This window comes from Eulemur rufifrons, chromosome 6, assembly GCF_041146395.1.
Source record: "Eulemur rufifrons isolate Redbay chromosome 6, OSU_ERuf_1, whole genome shotgun sequence".
Lineage (NCBI taxonomy): Eukaryota > Metazoa > Chordata > Mammalia > Primates > Lemuridae > Eulemur > Eulemur rufifrons.
This window is the reverse complement of record NC_090988.1, coordinates 12,394,330-12,407,146: the sequence shown is the minus strand read 5'-3', so window position 1 is coordinate 12,407,146 and position 12,817 is coordinate 12,394,330.

Below are 12,817 nucleotides of genomic sequence, written 5' to 3'. Positions count from 1 at the left end.
TCAATCCTAATCCCCTTACCAAGTTATCAATGCTAACATACTGATTAAAGTCTTTTTCTTTCTATTCTGTGTGTACTGCCCTTTTGGAGAATTGACACTCAACTTTAAATTTCTTGAAGTGGGTCACTGTCTGCTCCTCTTGTCTACTTGTGCACAATATGGGTATTGCTCCAGAAGTCAGTCCCCGTAATGAAGGAATATACAGGGCAAATACATAGCTTGTGTTTTGGTGGTGGGGGGTTTTGTTCTTCCTAGGGATCACTAGGTACTTGAAAGGTATTGCCTTGACTCTTCAACAACAGCCTTCACACTCAATATTTAAGCCAAAAGCCAAGTGTCCCTGCTGCTGATCTCAAGGGTAGGTGTCAGCTACTGTCTGAGTCTGTTTTCTGTTGCTACAACAGCATACCACAGACTGGGTAACTTATAAAGAATAGAGGTTTATTTAGCTTATGGTTTCTGAAGGCTGGGAATTCCAAGAACATGGCACTAGCATCTGGTGAGGGCCTTCCTGCTACGACATGACATGGCGGGAGGCATCACGTGGTAAGAGAACAAAAGCGTGTCAGCTCAGGTCTCTCTTCCTTTTCTTATAAAGCCACTAGTCCCATCAAGGGACCACCCCCACCATGACCTTAACTAATCCTAATAACCTCCCCAAAGTCCTCTCTGCAAATGCTGTCAACATGTGAATTTGGAAGTTAAGTTTCTAACACATGAAATTTGGGGGACACATTTAAACCATAGCAGTTACTTAGATGCCTAAATTGTTCTTCCTAGTTTCTACCCTAAAAATGAATTCTTGGCCCTCTCTCATATACCTTACACATTTTAAGTATGCACTGAGAATTTCTGAAAGAACTTGCATTTTTGCTTCAGTTCTCTCTTGTTTGTAAGTTAAGCTATTCTTCTGGTATTGTTTCTCTCTCACTCTAAACCTCCATGTGTTCTATGTTTGTAATTTAGTTTTAATTTTTTAAACTAATACAGATACGTAGTTAAAAGTGAATGAATATTAAAATTTTTATACAGAAAAAGGGAGGTCTCCTGCTTCTTCCTCTCTCTACTTCTTAGTTCTTTTTCTAATAGGAAATTATTTCAAACATGTTGGTTGTTTCTTCTATAGATACTTTCATATTTCTAAATAAATGCTTATACTGTTTTCTTAATTTGTTGAATTTATACATCATTTATTAAATTGCTATTATGAAAGATGAGTTTAAATTACTTGCTCTCTTTCTTTCTCCCATATCTGCTGTATAGGGGTATAATTTTTGATTGAATAAACTGAGTTTTTATAATATTATGGTTTGTTACTAGTGTTCACTGTTCATTCAGGAAAGGTATTATAATTGTTTCTTTTTTTGAAAAATACTTTTTACTAATCTCATAATTTTTTCCATTCACATGGCTTTCTATGTTCTGTTTGCTTATTTAGCTCCCCAATTCTACAAAAATATTTGTCAAATAATCTATTGGTTCTATTTCCCTCATCCCTTCACCAGGCTATCTTCCTGCTGTATTCTGGACTGGTTGATTTTGTTTCAGTATGAACTCATTGAGCTGTAGGTCATTTCACATTTCACAGTTTCTGCCTTTCTGAAAATGTTCTTATTGAGTCTTTAAATAATAATTTGGCTAGGTATAGAATTCTAAATTGAAATAACTTTCCTGCAGAATTTTGAAGCAATATTTTCACTGTACTTAGCATGAAATGTTGCTGTTATCATAATATCATATTCTTTCCCAATTCTTATATAGATGATTTTCCTTTTTAGACCCATTATCATCTTTTTGCTTCAGTGTTTTCAAATTTCAAGATGCTATGCTTTTGTGGAGTCTTTTCATTCCCAGTGCTGAATATTCAGTGGATCCCTTAACTCATATTTTTAGTCAGGTTATATTTTATTATTTCTTTAATTTTCTCCACTGCATTTTCTTTTTCTGGAAATTGCATTATTTAGATGTCTCTCCTGTATTAAGACTAATATTTTCACATCTCTCTCACTTATTTTTTTTTCTCTCTCTGTCTCTGTTTTTCTCTCTCTTTATCTTTTTTCTTTCTCTCTGTCTCTTATTTACTGAGAAATTTCTATAACTTTATTATCCAACTCTCTCATTTCATTTATAATTTTTGATTATTATATTTTCAATTTCAAAGAGTGTTTTTTATTTTGTTTTTGTCTCTTTGAATAAAATATTTTATCTCGGGGGGGAGAATATTAATTATGCATTATTTTGAAATTCCCTTTTTATACATTATTTCTTTTCCTCCAGATGAATCATTTTTTTCTGCATGTTTGTTTTGGATTTGAGTTTTTCAAATGTCAGCTTATCACAGATATCTTGGTGATTGTTGTTTACTGTTTGTATTAAGGTGAGATACTACAATGCTGTCTGGAAATGGAGGGAGTAGATGAGATTTACTGATGATTGAGCTTCTATGTAGAGCAGTAAGGTAGTAAACCTGCTCTTTCAAAATAGCGTTTTTAGTTATAACCATTTTGAAGCTTTGATTGTGGGGGGGTGGGTCCTTTAATATCTCTAGAAAAGAATTCTCTCAAATTTTACTTGGAGAATATATGTCTGGCCATTGGAATTCTGGAAGCAGGTTTTAAGGGATGGGTCTTAGGTATCCTAATAAAATATGGAGATGTTCATTTAATCCCCTTATTTTCATGCCTATCCCTCATTTGGTACCTGGTAATTTTGAGTTTTATCATTTCTCTGCTCAATATCTTCAGTCCAATGGAGGTTGGAAATGTGGGCTGAGTAGTTATTTGGCTGAGTAGGGTAACAGAAGAGATAAAACATTTCAAATGATCCCCCCTGCTCCTTTTAGCTTTACAAGTCACCATTATTACTCACTATATGTGGTGTCCATTAGTCTGGAACTTCTCCTCTTCAAATTTTCTAGAGATTAAATTTCAAGTCTCCTGCTATAAGGGATAGAGTCTGGGAGAAGAGGAAAAAGTCCTCTCAATATGTGAGTGAGATGGGGACTTGGAATGCCAATTACTCCATCAATATTTTCAATCAATCCTCCTATTTTCATCCATTCATTTTAATCCCCATTCTCTCCACCCCAAACCGTATCAATGATGTTTGTTGTTTTTATATCCTGAGACTTTCTGAGTCCACCAGGATAAATGTCTTGCTTCTCACAGGGATCTCCCTCTGTAGGTACGAATAGCTTATTCAGCTCTGCAACATCAGAAAAACAGTCCTCTATCCTGTAAATATTGTTGTAAACTCTCATCACTTTATAGAAGTCATTCCATCATCTTCTGGCCTCCATTATTTCCGAGGAGAAGTCAACCATAATTGTTATTTTTTCTCTCTCTGCTTTTAAGATGATCTCATTATCTTTGAGTTTCAGCAATTTGACCATAATAAAAGTAGTTGTGATTTCTAAAACATTTATCCTAATTGAGTTTCCTGAGCTTCTTAGATTTTTGGGTTGATAAATTTCATTAAATTTAGAAAGTTATTGCCCATTATCTCTTCAGTAGTCCTCTGCCCTGTTCTTTCTCCATTCTCTTCTGGAACTCCAGTTTCCGTATATTAGACCATTTGATAGTGTCTCTCAGGTCTTGGATACATTTAGCAATTCTGATTTTTCTTTGTGCATTAGTTTGAATATTTTCTACTTTCTTTTTAAGTTTATTAATTCTGTCTTTTGATAAGGCTATTGAATAGATTTTAAAAATTTCAATACTATGATTGTTTTTGTAGTATTCCATTAAATTTACTTTAATATTGCCTATCTCTGAGGAAATTGTACATACTTTTATGAGTGTTTTTCACCCCTTTCACTAGATTATTCACCATCACAGTTGGTCTGAAGTTCTTGTCTACAATTTCCAGCATCTGTGTTATCTGTGAGTATGCTCCTATTGAATGATTTTTCTCTTGATTTGGGATTTTTTTTTAATTTGCATGTCTCATATTTTTTAAGGTTACATTTAACATTCTATGTAAAAGTAGATATTCTTCCTTTCTCTGAGAGGCCACAGGGTAGGCTTTGGATTTGTTAATGTTTTTCATGATTTTCTCTACTTAATTGTATTGATTCCTTATCTTATCTTTGCTATTTCCTTACTTTTGGATTAATTTGTTCTTCTTTTCCTAAATTCTTAAGGTGCAAGTTTAGAATATGGATATGAAACTTCTTTTCTAATGTAAGCAAGCTTCGATGCTACACTTTTCTCTCTGAACTTTCCTTTAGCTATGTCTAATTTTGTTATATTTGCTATGCTGTATTTTTATTTTCATTAAAATATTTTCTTATTTTCTGTCTGACTTCCTCTTTGGCTCCTAGATTATTTAAAGAGTTTTTAAATTTTTAAAAATTTCCAAATACTTTAGGATTTCATATGTATGTTTTTTATTAGTTTAATTCTATTTTGGTCTGTGAATATACTTTATATAATTTCAATTCTTTTAAATTTATTGAGGCTTGTTTTATGGCCCAGAATATGGTTTGTCTTGGTGAATCTTCCATGTGCTATTGAAAAGAGCATGAATTCTGTTTTGTTGGGTAGAGTGTTCTATTAATATAAATGTCTCTTAATCAAATTGGCTATAGGATTATTCAGGTTTTCTATATCTGTACTGATTTTTTTTTTTTTGTCTCTTTGTTCGACTTGTCTACTTGTTACTAAGAGAGGAATGGTGAAGTTTCTAACCATAATTGTGCATTAATTCATTTCTTCTTGCTTTATTCATTTTGCTGCTGTTTTGTTAGGTGTGTACACATTTAAGATTGTTTTATATTCTTAGTAAATTGACCCCTTTGTCATTATATAATATCCATCTTTATCTCTTATAATGTTCCTTTCTCTGAAATTGACTTTGTCTAACATTATTAGTACTACACCATCTTTCTGTTGATTCATCTTTGCATTATATGAATTTTTCATTGTTACTGTTGTTCATGAAGGTAAAGTGCACATAACATAAAATCTGCGTTAATATTCTAAGTTTTTATCTGTAAATTGAATGTCTTATAGGTAGCATTCAGCCAGATTTTGCTTTTTAAAAATATTTTAATACAATCTGAAAATTTCTGTCTTTTACTTTTGTGTGTAGACCATTTATTTTTAACAGTAAGTATCAAGTTGGCTTTATTTAAATGTACTCTCTAATTAGTTGTTTTCTGTTTGTTTCATCTGTTTTTTACTCCTTTTTCATACTTTCAGCCTTCTTTTGCTTGTTTTTTAAAATGATTATATTTTATAACCAGTTTTGTGGTAGCTCTATCTTCTCCCATGCTCTGCCACAGCTGAAATAGCCCACAGGTTCTATCTCTCTTTGGGTGACCTTTCATTGAATTTCTAGCTATTTGATTTTCCTGTGACATCAGATCTTTGCTGAGCTCAAGGAAGTTGTGATTTTGTAGTTTATCTAGCTTTTTTTCATTATTATATTGGGGACTATTATCTTTCCAGCTTTCTGCATCTTAGATCTCCCATAATATTTTTTTTAAATTTCCCAAATCTGCATAATAGTAGTTTCTACTACATATCAAGATTTGAACATTTAGTTGAAATTCAGTCTTCTTTTTCAACCCTATCTCCTCCTATTTTCTTTCTATTTTATTTTTTATTGTTATTATTTTTTAGAGACAGGGTCTTCCTCTGTCACACAGGATAGAGTGCAGTGGTGTAATCATGGCTCACTGCCACCTCAAACACCTGGACTCAAGCAATCCTCCTGCCTCAGCCTCTCAAGTAGCTGTGACAACAGGTAATTAATTTTTTTTTTTTTAATAGATACAGGGTGTCACTGTGTTTCCCAGGCTGTTCTCAAACTTTTATACTCAGTCAATACTCCAACCTCAGCCTCCCAAAGTGCTGGGAGGTGTGAGCTACTGTGCCTCGCCTCTAGTTTCTTTCTTAAAAAGAAAATTTAAATGTTTAAGAAATGTGAAAATTTATAAAAAAATAATACAGTGAACCCCCATGACCCTTCCAAACTACAGGGCTGAGGTTGCTGGAAATCAAATGCAGAGTCTTATCCTGCTACTAAATGAATTAAAATGCAAGTTGAACTACCAGCCTCATAGAGTATGTACTGTTAAAGTATGGGCATTGATTGGGAAAGAATGGCATCCTGTAAGTTGGGGAAGGATGTATTGGAAGATACTGAGGAAGCTGAGGACATTACATTCCTAAATTCTGATGAGTTTTCTTTACCAGTGGAAGAGGTTTCCTTACCTCTAGTAGAAGTGGTCTCTCTACCCACAGAGGCATTGGCCTATCCACACTCATCTTTAGATATTAACCCTGTATTGCCTGAGGAAACTGCCTTCCCTGAGGAAGTTCCTGCAAGACCAGCAATATACCTACTGAAAAAATGGATTTTGTTTTATGGATCTCTTGCCTATTTATATGCCAATATCATACGCTCAGTATTTATAAGAAGTTTTGAAATTTTTAAATCAGTTATATATATCCTCCAACTTTGATCTTTCTTTTAGAGACAGTTTTGTTAATTTTAGATGTTTTGCACTTTTATCATTTGGGATATCTTGAATATTCTGCTTATTTGGTATTTGTTACAAGTCATCTGTACAATGTTCTACTTTTAGTGTTTTGGGAGTTTGAAACCCTTATTTTAATGTATATAATGTTTATTGACATATTCATATTTTATATTAACTTTTGTACAGTTTTTGACATTTTATATTTTTTTGGAAATTCATCTCTTTCATTTCAGATCTTAACATCTTTATTTAAAATTTACTAGTATTTTTTTCATTCATTCCATCATTATTATATCTGTAATTATTTTCTACTTTTTATTCTACATCTTGGTTGTTTTTTTTTTTAACCCTTTATCTTTTTTTAAAATTTTCTTTTTCATATTGAAAATTTTGGCAGAGGTCTGCCTATCTTGGAAAACTTTTCTCAGAACTGGGTTTTGGCTGTTTATTTTTTGTTATTTAAATTTGGTCCTATTTCATTAATATCTGCAATTATCTGTATCCTTTCCATTTTTCTCTTGTTTGGGTTTATTTGCTCTAGTCTTCTTTTTCCCTTTCTCTTGAATTGAAAGCTTAGTTTCTTTGTTTTCAAGCTTTCTTATTGCTTGATAAATGTATTTAAATGTGTAAATTATTTGATAGGCAACAATTAGTTGTACCATGTTTTCATTGTTATTGAATTATAAATATTTCATAATTGCCTTTAAAATATACTTTTTAACTGAAAAACTATTAAGCATTGTTATTTATTTTCCAAATATGAGATTTTATTTAACAATCTTTTGTTATTGATATAAAATTTTATTTCTTTGTTAAAAGAAAATATATGCTAAATGATGTTGGTTCTTGTGAATTTATTTTGACTTTGTTTTTATCACCAAGCATATGATCAAGTTTTGTCACTTTCCATGTCTGCTTGAAAATAATAAGACCTATCTATTTTTTTTTTAAGCTTTTTATTTTTTTTCAGACAGAGTCTCACTGTTTCCCAGCTAGAGTGCAGTGGCATCATCATAGCTCACTACAACCTCAAGCCCCTGGGCTCAAGCGATCCTCCTGCCTCAGCCTCCCACTTAGCTGGGACTACAGGCATGCACCACCATGAACAGCTAATTTCTTCTATTTATAGTAGAGATGGGGTCTTGCTTTTGCTCAGGCTGGTCTCAAATTGCTGAGCTCAAGTGATCCTCCCACCTGGTCTCCCAGAATGCTAAGATTACAGGCATGAGCCACTGCACCCAGCCAAGACTTCTCTATTTTCTTTGGCATATGGAATTCTCTGTGTATTTCATAGTTTGAGCTTATTAATTTTATTTTCTGATGTTTTATATGCCTTCTTATTTTTACCATTTTTCTAAGTTTCTGAGACAAGGATATTAAAATACCCTGCTATAATTGTTTTTGTGTATATACATTTTGTATTCCACAAATATATGAGAACTGATTTTTGGCAAAAGTTCCAAGCCAACTACATGGAGAAAGGATAGTCTTTTCAACAAATGATGCTGGGCTATTTGGACATATGTAAAAATAAACAACATAAACTGTAAAATACATATAAATGTGAAAACTTTTAGAAGAGAACATAGGAGGAAATCACTGAGATCTTCAGTGTTACAAAGGACAGAAAATTTATGAATCATTAAAAAATGGCTAATATGGGTTTTATAAAATTTAAAAAATCTCTTCTTTTAAAGTTATTGTTAAAAAATGAACAGACAGGCCATGTGCTAGGAGAAATATTTTCAAAATAAATATTAGATAACGTCAGCAAGATGGTAAGATAGAACTTTCCAGCATTTGTGCACTCACAACAACATCAATTTGGATGCCTATCCATGCATAAAAATACCTTCACAAGAGCTAAGAAAATCAAGTAAGAGAGTACAGCACCTGAATGTAGCACAAAGATAAGAAAAGATGCATTGAACAAGATAGTAAAGACAGTTTCACATTACCCATGTCACCCTTTCCCCAGCCCTAGGCAATAAATACAGTGTGGAGAGAGATACCATCCTCACTGGGGACAGAGAAGGAAGTGAGCACCAGACTTTTTCTCAGACCCCAACACTGGACTTATCCAAATAAAACTCAGCCCCAGATAGTACCCCATGGCCCCAGAATCCAGTTTAGTACCTACAGACAAGAGTCTCCAGGTCTGACCCACCACTAGGCCAATCCTAGTGGCCCCAGGCTCTAGACTGGCCCCAGTGATGGGGTAGCCCCCACAAACTCAGACTCCAGGCCCACCCCAGTGTCAAGTTGACTCCCCTAGCCTCAAGCACCAGGTTGGCACCTGTACCCATGGGTTTTAGGCCTGCCCTGTGCCAGACCAGTCCTTGCAGCCATATGCTCCCAATTCTGTGGCTCCATGCTCTAGCAGACCCAAGCTTCAGGCCCACCTCAGTAGGGCTGACCAACACATACTGAGGCTCTAGAACTGCCTCTGCAGACCCAGGTTCCAGGCCTGGCCCTGTGGACCCAGTATCAAGGCCTGACCCCACATACTTAGGTTGCAGGCCCACAACAGCACCAGGGTAGCCTCTGAGGACTAAGGTTCCAACTCTGTCCCAGTGGACTCAGGTAGCAGGCCCATCTCAGTGCTGGCTAGTCCTTACAGACTCAGGATAGGGACTTACCCCATTACCAGGTCAGCACCCATGGACTCAGGCTTCAGGATGACCCCCACAGATATAGGATCCAGGAAAACCCTCACAGAACCAGGCGCCTGGCTTTTTCTGGAAGACCTAATCAACAGATCCATCTCAGTGGATCCAGGCTCCAGCTCTAAGGTTATGGACCTAGTCACCTACTGACCCAGGCCCATGGCCAGCCTTCCTGAGGACTTCAGCAGCAAACCTACCCACAGACCATGACAGAATGCCTACTCAGAATCTCTGGATGGGCTGACTGGTGAAGGCCTTTTCCAGCTGAAACTAGCCTGCAAAGACTTGAATATACTCCTACTTCTTCATATATGCAGAACCAACAAATGGCCACAAAGATCAACAACAATCAGGGAAACATGACACCACCAAAGGAACAAAATAAAGCACCATTACCTGACCCTAGAGAAAGGGAGATTTATCAACTGCCTGACAGAGAATTCAAAATAGTCATCTTTAAAGAGCTCAGTGAGCTACAAGATAATATAGATAGACAAATAAACAAATTCAGGAGAACCATACATGAACACAATTACAAGTTTAATGAAATGATAGAAATCATTAAAAGGAACCAAACAGAAATTCTGAAGCTAAAGAACACAATGACTGAACTATAAATTCCATAGAAAGCTTCAACAGCAGATTGAATCAAGTAGAAGAAAGAAGTTAGAAGTTAGAAATTATCCAATCAGATGAACAAAAAGAAAAAAGAATGAAAAAGAGCAAAAAAACCCTGAGGAAATTGTAGGGCACCCTGAAGCAAACCAATCTATGCATAAGTGTGGTGTCAGAGGAAGGACAGTAAAAGAAAGGAGCAAAAGGCTTGTTTAAAGAAATAATGACATAGAGCTTTCCAAATCTTGGGAAAGGTACAAATATCCAGGCAAAGGAATCTCAAAGGTCTCCAATCAGGTTTAATCTAAACAAAACTTCACCAAAACATATTATAATCAAGTAATCAAAAATCAATGACAAAGAGATGATTCTGAAAGTAGCCAAAGAAAAGAAGCATATTACACACAAGGGAACCCCAATGTGCTATCAGTAGATTTCTCTTATAGGCCAGGAGAAAGTGGGATGATATATTCAAAGTGCTGAAACTAAAAGACATGCTAAGAATACTTTACTTGGCAAAGCTGTTCTTCAGGAAAGAAGGAGAGATAAAGATTTTTCTAGGCAAACAATAGTTGAAAGAGTCCATTACCAACAGTCTTGCCTTACTAGAAATGTTAAAGGGAGTTCCTCAATATGAAAGAAAAGGATACTAATCAGTAACATGAAAAATATGAGAGAACTCACCAGAAACAGTAAGTACATAGGAAAATTCAGAGTAATCTGATACTGTAATGGTGATGTGAAAATCACTTATTTCTTTAGTAATAGGATTAGAAGACAAAACTCTTCAAAATAATCATAGCTAAAACAATTTGTTAAGGAATACACAATACAAAAAGATACAAATTATGACATTAAAAATATAAAATGTGGGTGGAGGATTAAATATGTAGAATTATTGTATATGATTAAAGTTAAGATGTTATCAGCTTAAATTAACCTGATATAACTATGTTTTATGTAAGCCTCATGGTAACCACAAAGTAAAAACCTATAGTTGCTAAACAGAAGATAAAAAAGAAAAAATCACAGTACGCCACTATAGAAAAAACCTTCTAATCACAAAAGAAGACAGCAAGGGAGGAAGAAAGAAACAAAGGATCTACAAAAAGCCAGAAAACAATTAGCAAATGGCAATAGTAAGTTCTTACCTATCAATAATTACCCTAACTGTAAATAGATGAAATTCTCCAATGAAAAGACATAGAGTGGCTGAATCAATTAAAAAAACAAGAACCTGCCTGCAGTCCCAGCTACTTGGAGGCTGAGGCAAGGGGATCATTTGAGTCTAGGAGTTCAGACTATAATGCAATATGATTGCTCTTATGAATAGCCACTGCACTCCAGCATGGGAAACATAGCAAGCTGTTATGTCTAAAAAATAAAAAAATAAAAAAAAGAACCAAGTATATGCTGCCTAAAAGAAATTCACTTTACTTTTAAGAATAAGAATATATCATACATAAATGAAGGGATAAAAAAAATGTTCCATGAAAATGGAAATTAAAGGACAGCAGTGATAGCTATATTTATACCAGACAAAATAGTCTTTAAGTCAAAAACTATAAAAAGAGACAAGGTCATTAAATAATGATAAAGATGCCAATTCATCAAGAGGATATAACAATTGTAAGTGTATGTGGATCCACATCAGAGTACATAAATATATCCAAAAATATTAATAGAGTTGAAGGAAAGGATAGATTTCAATACAATAATAGTAGGGGACTTTAATACCCCCTTTTCAGCAATGGATAGATCATCCAGACAGAAAATCAATAAGGAAACATAAGACCTGAACTAAACTTTAGACCAAATAGACCTAACAGACATATATAGAACAATATAGCCAACAGCAGCAGAATATACATATGTTTGGCTACAAAAAATGTGTTAACAAATTCAATGAGATTGAAATTATAACAAGTGTCATTCCCAACTGCAATGGTATGAAACTAGAAATCATTAACAAGAAGAATTTGGGAAAATTCACAAATAGATGAAAATCAAAGGAAATGCTTCTAAACTACCAATGGATTAAGGAGAAAAATCAAAGAAAATGGTTCTAAACTACCAATGTATTAAGGAATAAATTAACAATAAAATAAAAAATATCTTGAGACAAACAAATATGAACAAACAACATACCACAGCTGATGGGATGCAGCAAAAGCTGTTCTGAGAGTTGATAGCAATAAACACCTACACAGAAAAAGAAGAAAGATCTCAGAAAACCTAATAGTACATTGCAAGGACTAGGAAAAAAGAGCAAACTAAGTGTAAAGTTAGTAGAAGGAAAGAAATAATAAAAATCAGAGTAGAAATAAATGAGCTAGAGAATAGAAAAACAATACAAAAAAGATCAACAAAACCAAGAGTTGGTTTTCTGAAAAGGTGAAAAAAAATCAACAAACCTTTAGTTAGGCTAACATAAACAGAAAGAAGACTCAAATAAAATGATAAATAAAAGGGGAAACATCGTAACTGATACCACAGATATGCAAAGGATCAAAGAAAACTACTTTGAATAATTGTAGACCTGCAAATTATATAACCTAGAAGAAATGGACATATTTCTAGACACATACAACCTACCAAGACTTATTCACGAGAAAAGAGAAAATCTGAACAGCCCAATAGGTAGTAAAGAGATGGAATCAATAATAAAAACGTTCTGGATCTGATAGTTTCACTGCTGCATTTTAGAAGGGGGGAGGGAACATTTCCAAACTCATTTTATGAGGCCAGCGTTACCCTCATACCAAAGTCAGACAAGGATACTACAAGAAAAGAAAATTACAGGAAAATATTCTTAATGAATGTAGATACAAAAATTTTCAAAGAAATACTAGCAAACTGATTCAACAGCACATTAAAAGGATCATTCACCATGATCAAATGGGATTTATTCCTGGGAGCCAAGGATTATTCTACATATGCAAATTCATAAATATGATACAACAAATTAAAAGAATGAAGAATGAAGGACAAAAACTGTATGATTATCTCAATACATGCAGAAAGATTTGTCAAAATTGAGCATCCTATA